Below are 8,768 nucleotides of genomic sequence, written 5' to 3' on the forward strand. Positions count from 1 at the left end.
TTGATCTTGAAACAAAGTTTCTTGAAGTTTTAAACACATCCTAAATCTACCCAAATACAAGTAAACACTATAACAAAATGTATTTTTAGTGACGAATTTAAAAGTCCAGTTTTTCGTCACTAAGGACCTTTAGTGACAAAATTGGACTTTTGGTGACAAAACTAATTTCTTCACTGAAACCCCGTCACTAAAAGTCCTGGTGACGAAAAATTTTGTCACTAAAAATCCAATTTGATTTTTTTTTTAAAACTTTTAGTGACGAAAACATTTCGTCACTAAATGTTTTCCTCACTAAAAACACTTTAGTTTATTAAATCATATTTAGTGACGAATAATTTCATCACTAAAACTATGTTCGGGTACATATAGTGACGAAAAAGTTCGTCACTAAAATTATTTTTAAGAAAATCCAAGCATATATAGTGATGAAAATTTTCGTCACTAAAACCATTTCTTACAAAATTTTGCTACATTTTGAATAACACATTTATTTCAACAACAAATTTATAAAAAAAGATCCATACATTCCACAAGTAAAAAATAAAACAAGTATCCAATTCAAACTCCTTCCATACAATAATTGTTTGCAATACATACAATAACTTAAAATGTTTTATAACAATACAAAAAGGGTAGCATAATATAATTAGAACTAACGGAAGATATCCTCATATGTCTTCAAGTAATGCCAAAAGTAAATCCCTTCAAAGCCACCAATAAGAAATCTACACAAATATAAAAACAATACTACATTAAAATCGTAAAGTAAAAACATTAACTATGTTATAACTTGAAGTTAGGTCAATTGCTAAAATAAAGTACTAACCAAAAAGTGGTTTAACTTGAAGTTGAAGCACCCCCATAGGTAAGAGCATCATCATAACCCTTACTCCTCAAAAAGTTAAGAATATTCTTTTGAACCTCTTCTTGCTTAGCTCGCGCCTCTTGGTCCCTAGCTCGCTCCTCTTGGTCCTTAAACGATAAGTTTCATTCACATTTGCAAGAAATTAAAAACACTCTCAATATGAATTTAAACCACCTTATAACACCATGCAAGCCACTCGCTTGCTCCAACACTACAACCCACCACAAAACTAATCACAAACATCACAAGTACAATACTTACAAGTATTGAAATCAAATAAAAGAACACAATTGCTACTAATCAACAAGTTTCATTCACATTTGCAAGAAATTAAAAACACTCCCAATATGAATTTAAACTATCTTATAACACCATGCAAGCCACCTGCTTGCTCCAACACTACAACCCACCACAAAACCAATCACAAACATCACAAGTACAATGCTTGCACGTATTGAAATCGAATATTACAAGTATTGAAATCGAATAAAGGAACACAATTGCTACTAATCAACAAGTTTCATTCACATTTGCAAGAAATTAAAAACACTCCCAATATGAATTCAAACTACCTTATAACACCATGCAAGCCACCCACTTGCTTCAACACAACAACTCACTACAAAACCAATTTCCAACATCAAAGTATATATAGAGTTTTATAAGTTTTTAACTAGAATATACTTACTTTGCTCAAGCTAAGTTTACAACTTTTAGAAAAAATCCAAAGTTAACTTGTGTTCTTCACCTTGTTCCTCACAATTTCTTCAGTCACAAAAGAGAGAGAGCTAGAGATAAAAGAAAGATAACTTTTAGTGAATAGTTAAGTAGACCCAAATTTAAAATACATATTCTTTATTCTTTTTCCCGTTTCTAAACAATGGTATAGCTTAGAATTCATTATTGAAAAGATTGAAACCCCACTTTATGGTACCAAGTCCCCACATTTCCCTTTGTTCATATTGCTAGTAACCAGACCCAATCATACCTCAAAAATATTCCTAATGTTTGAGAAGCGTTGGGTTTGGCTCTCTCTAAAGACTAAACTCAAATGTAGTTAAGAAAATCAAAGTACTTAGAAATTCAAATGAAATAAACGGAAAATATTAGACTGAGACTATTTGTAATTATATCTTAACTATTACAGACTGATATAATAAATTTGTGCACCTAAATGAAATTAGAGGGAAACAATGCTACTTAATTCATGTCTTTAGTAGTCATACATGAAAGCCCTTTTCTACAATCACAACAAAGTAAAGGAAAACTATATATATTATACTTGATTCATGTAGGCCTACTTTAGCATACATTTCCATAGAGCTAATTAAACCAATTACAAACTTTAGCATCCATAATAAGGTAACAACAGAATCAGTTCATACTAAGAAAATTACAAGAATTTGTTTCTGCAAAAGTAAATATGGCCTTTATAGGTTATGTCATCAACTCATAGGAGCCATCATATGAAAGTAATTAAAAGCAAAAATAAGAGTATACAAAATGCATTCAAGCTACAAAGACTTCCGGACAGGAGATGATATCTTAGAATTTATAACCCTTTTATTTTCCCTTTTTGGCTATGTAGGCAGACTAACCATATATAATATGAAGGTTGAAAAAACTTTAATGGACCTGAACATTCTGAATAAAAAATGACAGGTAGCCATGCAAAAACAAAACAAAATGATCAGTAAACTTCCCGTAATGCGAGAACCCAAAGACTTGATATCAATTAAGAACAGTTTTGCTCTCCCTCACCATCCTAATCCTAGCAAAATGAAAGAACCTATGACACTTCAAAAAATGAGACTACTAATTGGAAGTCAATATTGCAAGTTTGCAATAGTTTCAGGACAGATTACAGCCACACTCTCAGCAATATACATAAGGGTATTAAACTATTAATTATAGGATATTAATACCATTATTGGCATTATAGCCACATATGCTTTAGGCACCAAAACTTAAAAATACTGATCAATAACTACCTGTTGTCGTTTTGCAAGCTGCCATAGTACAACACGTGCACAATATCCTTTTTAATAGGCACATCAAAATCATCACCAGCTAAAACCATGAAGCCCTTGTCTTCATTGTGAAAATTTGTCACTGGAATTATCAAGTCCTGACAAAGTCCTTCACCAAAATACTTTACACCATTATATATACAAAGTTTGAAAATAGTATCAACACTTAAATTACTCTGCAAATTTCATCACCGGCAGCAAGATAAAATATAATTTTTAAGTGATAAATTTCTTATTGGACTTCCAACTAAAAATCAACAAGTAAATAGATAGATGCAGTGCCCAGTTCACATTTCTAGAACTTCTAAACCCTCTGCTTGTTTCCCAACAAAACCAATGAATGCTTCACAAATCACACTCTTTGGTTTACAAAATTAAATATCACCCAAAACCCATCAAAACCAATGAATTACCCACTTTTTTTTTTCTTTTCCCATACTTTCTCAGCAACCAAACACAATATAATTTAACAAAAAAAAAAAAAGGTGTCATCATCAAGGTAATATTATCAAACAAAACGAAAACAAAAATGAAAAAGCAAAAGAGAGAGAGACCAATTAGAGAGAAAGACCAAAGAAACTCAAGCGTTGCCGGAAGCGTCGCCAGAAGCGTTGCCAGATGAAGCAAAACGAAATGAAGGATGAAGCGTCACCAGATGAAGCGTTGCAAACTGAAGGATGAAGTGTCGCCAACGGCGACCTGAATCATCACAATGGCGAGCCGAATCGTCGCAACGGTTGGCTGAATCGTCGCAACGACGAGCTGAATCATTGCAACAGCGAGCTAAAGAGTCGTCGTTGAGCGTAATCGGCGATGGTTGGCTCTTAAAGGAGCTTCATCAGCGACGGTGGGAGCTTCATCGGTGACGGCTGAGCTTAATTGGCGACGGTGGGAGCTCAACGGCGACGGTGGTTTGGGTTTTTTTGGTTGGCTCTAGGTTTTTTTTTTTTTACCGAAATGGCTCAGAGAGTTGAAATGTTTTGGGTATTGAAATGTTTGTGTTTTAGTTGGGTATTGAAATTAGGCTTTTAAGTCTTTAGTGACGAATTCCAGTTTCGTCACTAAAGACTGGGCTTTGTTAAGATTTTTAGAGACAAAATTCATATTTCGTCGCTAAATCATACTTTTAGTGATGAATTGTGATTTCGTCATTAAAAACATATAAGTGCAAAACTATTATTATTTTTAGTAACGAATATTTTTCATCGCTAATTCTTCCTTATAGTGACAAAAGGATTTTCATCACTAATACTATCCACAGTAATACCTACAGTGACGAAATATTTCGTCACTAAAAATTTCAACTTTTAGCGACGAAATATTTCGTCACTACAGATTAATTAAACTCGTGCCAAAGTTTCCCTCCATTAGCGCCCATTTTTTAGATCACAATAATGACGAAATTTATTTTTCGTCACTAGATGTTATAATTTTTTTCATTATTAGTGATGAAATTCATATTTCGTCACTAAAGCTGTATTTTTAGCGATGAAAAATATTTCCTCACTAATTTTCGTCGCTAAAAATATATTTTGTTGTAGTGAAAGTGCGTTTTGTCAAAGGATTAGCCAATTACATAAAATAGTGACATATGTTCCTAACAAGTAAGTCACATATGTCCTGACATGAAAAACGAAGGAGAAAAAGAAAAAAGAAAAGGGAGAGGTGAGACTTAGAGAGATTCACTCCGCCGCTCATGCCACCACCACGCGAGAGAGAGACCCATCTCGCCACCCATCTCTCAAAGTTGCAAACGGCAGACCTGTCCCTGTCAACTGTCAGAGTTGCATACCTAAACGGGAAACGGCCACACCAACGCCGCCACAGCCCACGCGAGACCTATCTTGCCACCGGTTGCTCAATCTGCCCAACCTAGCTTCATTGCTCCAGCCTTCATAGTTCACAAGTATTTAATTTATCATTTCCTTCAAAACCAAATATAATATTTGCGAATCTTAGAATCTAACAATCTGTGCTTGTGGACTTGTGGTGTTTATGTTTTTACTAATGAGTGATGAACTAAGTTGGTGATTGTGAATTGAATCTGTGCCTGTGGTTTTTTTTTTTTTTTTTGGCTTTTTGACTTTGTGACTCTCTGTCACTCTGTGTTTGTGAGACTCTCTCTTATATTATATAGATAAGAGAGATAGAGAGAAAGAGAGAGTAGAGTTTGTAGAGATTAGAGAATATATTAGTGTAGTGTTTGACTATTTGTTCTTTGTTGACTGGTAGTTGGGCAATAATAGGGACAAGTGACAGAAAAAAAAATGGTAAAGTTAGGAAAAGTTTTTTGTTGATAGTGTAGAAAGCAAAATAAATTCATAATGTCGGTACTGGGATTGAGTGAGTGTCAAAAATATGGAGACAAGACAAATACAAAGAGATAAATAAAGGCAAAGATAGAGATAATAACGGCAAAGACCAAAGACAAAAGACAAAAGACAAAAACAAATCATATAATATAAAAAATTGTCACACAAATTTAAGAAAATAACAGTGATTCACTTGCGCCAATTGTTAACACATAATGCTAAATTAGATAAATTTATAAATTGAAAAGAACTGAGAAATACTAAATTTATAATTAAATGCATCATGCATATTACCTAGATTCTAGTATTTGTTTTTAGTTAGTAACAACAACGGTTTGTGAGATAATATATGTGATTCTTATTTTATTTGTAAATCGTGAAAAAATCAACTACTATTGGGTATTTTTCTTGGTTGATAGTTTATTAATACTATATGGATGTGTATTTGAAAGAAAAAAAATTTGCTTATCTCTGCCCCCCCCTCCAGCTTGAAATCCTAGGTCCGTCCCGGTCCAGAGCTAGGTTGGAAGCCGGCGTGGGCACGGTGTGGAGATCGGTGTGGGCATGGCATGGCGTGGCATGACGTGTGGCGTGGTGAGACCAGCGTCGTGTGCCTCGCGGTGGTGTGTGTATTCCAGGTGGGTTTTGGGTTTAATTCCCGGTGCCTCACAATGGTAATGGGTTTGATTTTCGATGGGTTTTGATGTGAATTTTTCTTTAATTTTTTGTGGACTTTTGCCCATGGTGGTGGTGGGTGTGTTGTTGCCGTGGTTGATTTTTCTTTGATTTTTATTTTTTATTTTTTATTTTTTTTTTGTGTTGTTACTGTGATGGTTTATTTGATTTTTTGTGTTGTTGTTGTGGTGGTGGTGGACTTTTCATTGATTTTTTGTGTTGTTGTGTTTCTATGGTGGTGGATTATTTGTGTTGCCATGGATGTTTGTTGTGTTGCTGTGGTGGTGGTGGATTATTTGATTTCTTTGATTTTTTGTGTTTTTGTGGGTTTCTTGTGGCAGAGGTGGTTTTTGTGGGTTTTTTGTGTTGCTGTGTTGATGGGTTTTTTTAGCACTGGTAGTGGTGGGTTTCTTGTGACAGAGGTGGTGGTGATGGGTGGTTGAAATGGAGATAGTGAGGAAAAGATAAACAAATTGATGGTGGAGAATGAAGTAAGAGAGATTAGATTATATTATTTTATTCGGTAGTATATATTATTTTAATAAATTGAATAGGAAAATAAAAATTGGGATGTTGGGCATATTGTAAAATATTATGGTATAATTGATAAAGTAGCTTTTCGAGATGGTAAAATAAAATAGGATAGCATATCCCATTGTGAATGCTCTAATAAGAACTAACAATTCTATCCAAAAAAAAAAAAAAAAAGAACTAACAACCAATATAATTCTACCTTTTAATTAAATTTTAATTAAACTTATTAGAACAAATCAAAATTAACCTTAACGAATATCATGAAAGTATGTTTATGGTAAGATCATGATCGATCAATCAAATTTAAGCATTTATAAAAACAATGATTCTAGAACTGTTTTGAACACAAAAATATAAAAAGACCAATTTATCCCTAGATGCTTTATGGCCACATAGAATTTGGAAATTTGGACCAAGGTCAGTTTTAAAATTTTTCACTTATGCCAAACTAAAAAATTTACCCCTCCTATAAAAAAAAAATTACCCCAAACACAAAAACAGTGAAAAATAATGAAAATAAAGGGTTGCCATATGGGTGTCTATATCGATCAATTCTAAATTTACATGTGTCATTGAATTAATTAAATGAAATACCAAAGAGAAAATTAAATGGTGTTGTGTGTCATCTTTTTTTTTTTTTTTTTTTTTTTGAGAAATCAGCCCACAAGTGAGGGCAGAACCTATTCATTAATAAAGCCAAGATCATGGTTGTAAACATCCACAATGTTAGGAGGAACTTCCTCCATCCAAACTAACAGAGGATTACAAAATGATCTATGGGCTAAGCGATGAGCTACACTAATACCCGAACGCTTAACATGAAGAAAAGAAATACTACTAAAGGAATAAGATAAAGCATGGATATCTCTCAAGATGTGACCCCAATCCGAAGAAAGAAGAGATTTCTCTTTGATGGCTTTGATGACAACTTCAGAGTCTCCTTTAACCATAACTCTCTCAAAACCAAGCTCTCTGGCAAACAAGAGAGCCTTTCTCGCTGCCATCACTTCCACTGTCTCCATCAAAGTAGGCAGGGGAATTTTTTATGACAGGGTAGCCAATACCAGTCCAGCCTAATCTTGGATTATCATGCCGAGACCTGCTGAAGAATGGGTTGAGAAAATAGCGCCGTCGAAGTTCACTTTCACCATACCAAGGGGTAGAGGCTTCCATCGAACCGCACGGGCTATTCTTGGGATTTTTGCGTGGATTGGGCGGAGGTGGTGAAATTCATGCACCAAGGCACGGGCCTGCTCTGGAATCTTCTTAAGGGGCGAACATGCATTCCCAAAGGCTACTTTGTTTCTGCTCATGCAAATCAAGGAGATGGTATTTGCAAACACTTCCACACAACTGGGGTCCTGAATGGCTAAGTACATGATTTCAGAGAGCAAAAGTGTGGTGAGGTAGCTTCCTTTAGCTTAGCAAACTGAGGGAGCCACACAGGATCGAGTTTCTAGCAGGACAATAAGGCGTGCACTACAGTATCGGGTTCCAGGTTGCACTTAGGGCAGGTATCAACTTGCAAAAGCTTTCTCCGAGCCAAATTGACCTTCTTGGGGAGTGAATCATTGGTGGCACGCCAGAGGAGGGTATGGATTCGGTTTGGGACGTGGAGGTTCCAGATTTTTTTTCCAAGTATCATTACATTCGATTTGGTCAGAGACACCTTGTGCAACTAGCGCCTCCCACTCCCATGCTAGATTGTACCCGGATTTGACCGAGTAAACTCCACTACAATTCTTAGGCCAGTACAACCAGTCTGGAGTGTCCATTAGACTCAATGGGATCACTTTAATTACATTTGCCTCAGTTAGGATGAAAATAGCATCAACCTATTCAAATTTACAGCAGTGCAACTCATGGTTGATTAAGGCAGCCACCTTCATTTCCGGGTCACGGTCTCGGGGAGGAGAGATTACTCTACCTAAGCCCTCACATGGTAACCATTGGTCTTCGAAAACCTTAATAGTCCGACCATCACCAAGCCCCCACGTTGCACCCCTACTAATGGTGTCCCTACCCTTTAGAATGCTTTTCCAAGCAAATGAGCCCAATTTGTTTTTCGCCTCAAATATAGAACCATGTGGGAAGAATTTTGAAGAATCTATAAAACAGAGTGTCTTGGTTAGTGACTAGCCTCCAAACTTGCCTCGCCAGTAGAGCATCATTAAACTTTTGAAAGTCTCTAAAACCCATTCCCCTATTTTGTTTAGGCCAACACAAAGTATGCCACTTCACCCAATGCACTTTCCTTCGGCTACCTCACTGACGCCACCAAAATTTGCGGACCATTACCTTGATTTTATGGCACAGAGTGGTAGGTAATTTAAAACAGCTCATGGCAAAGGT

The 8,768-nt window shown here is 35.6% G+C and overlaps 1 long non-coding RNA gene across 1 annotated transcript; it reads right to left on the bottom strand.

The window, feature by feature from the left end:
- Window positions 1-685: 685 nt before the first annotated feature.
- On the bottom strand, window positions 686-3,853 carry LOC115978178. The gene is made up of 4 exons (XR_004088659.1): window positions 3,450-3,853; window positions 2,857-3,004; window positions 827-972; window positions 686-725 (listed from the first exon to the last, which is right to left on the bottom strand). It is a non-coding gene; the product is annotated as an uncharacterized LOC115978178 (long non-coding RNA).
- Between the last annotated feature and the right edge of the window lie 4,915 nt (window positions 3,854-8,768).

The sequence above is a fragment of the Quercus lobata genome, chromosome 2, assembly GCF_001633185.2.
Source record: "Quercus lobata isolate SW786 chromosome 2, ValleyOak3.0 Primary Assembly, whole genome shotgun sequence".
Classification (NCBI taxonomy): Eukaryota; Viridiplantae; Streptophyta; class Magnoliopsida; order Fagales; family Fagaceae; genus Quercus; species Quercus lobata.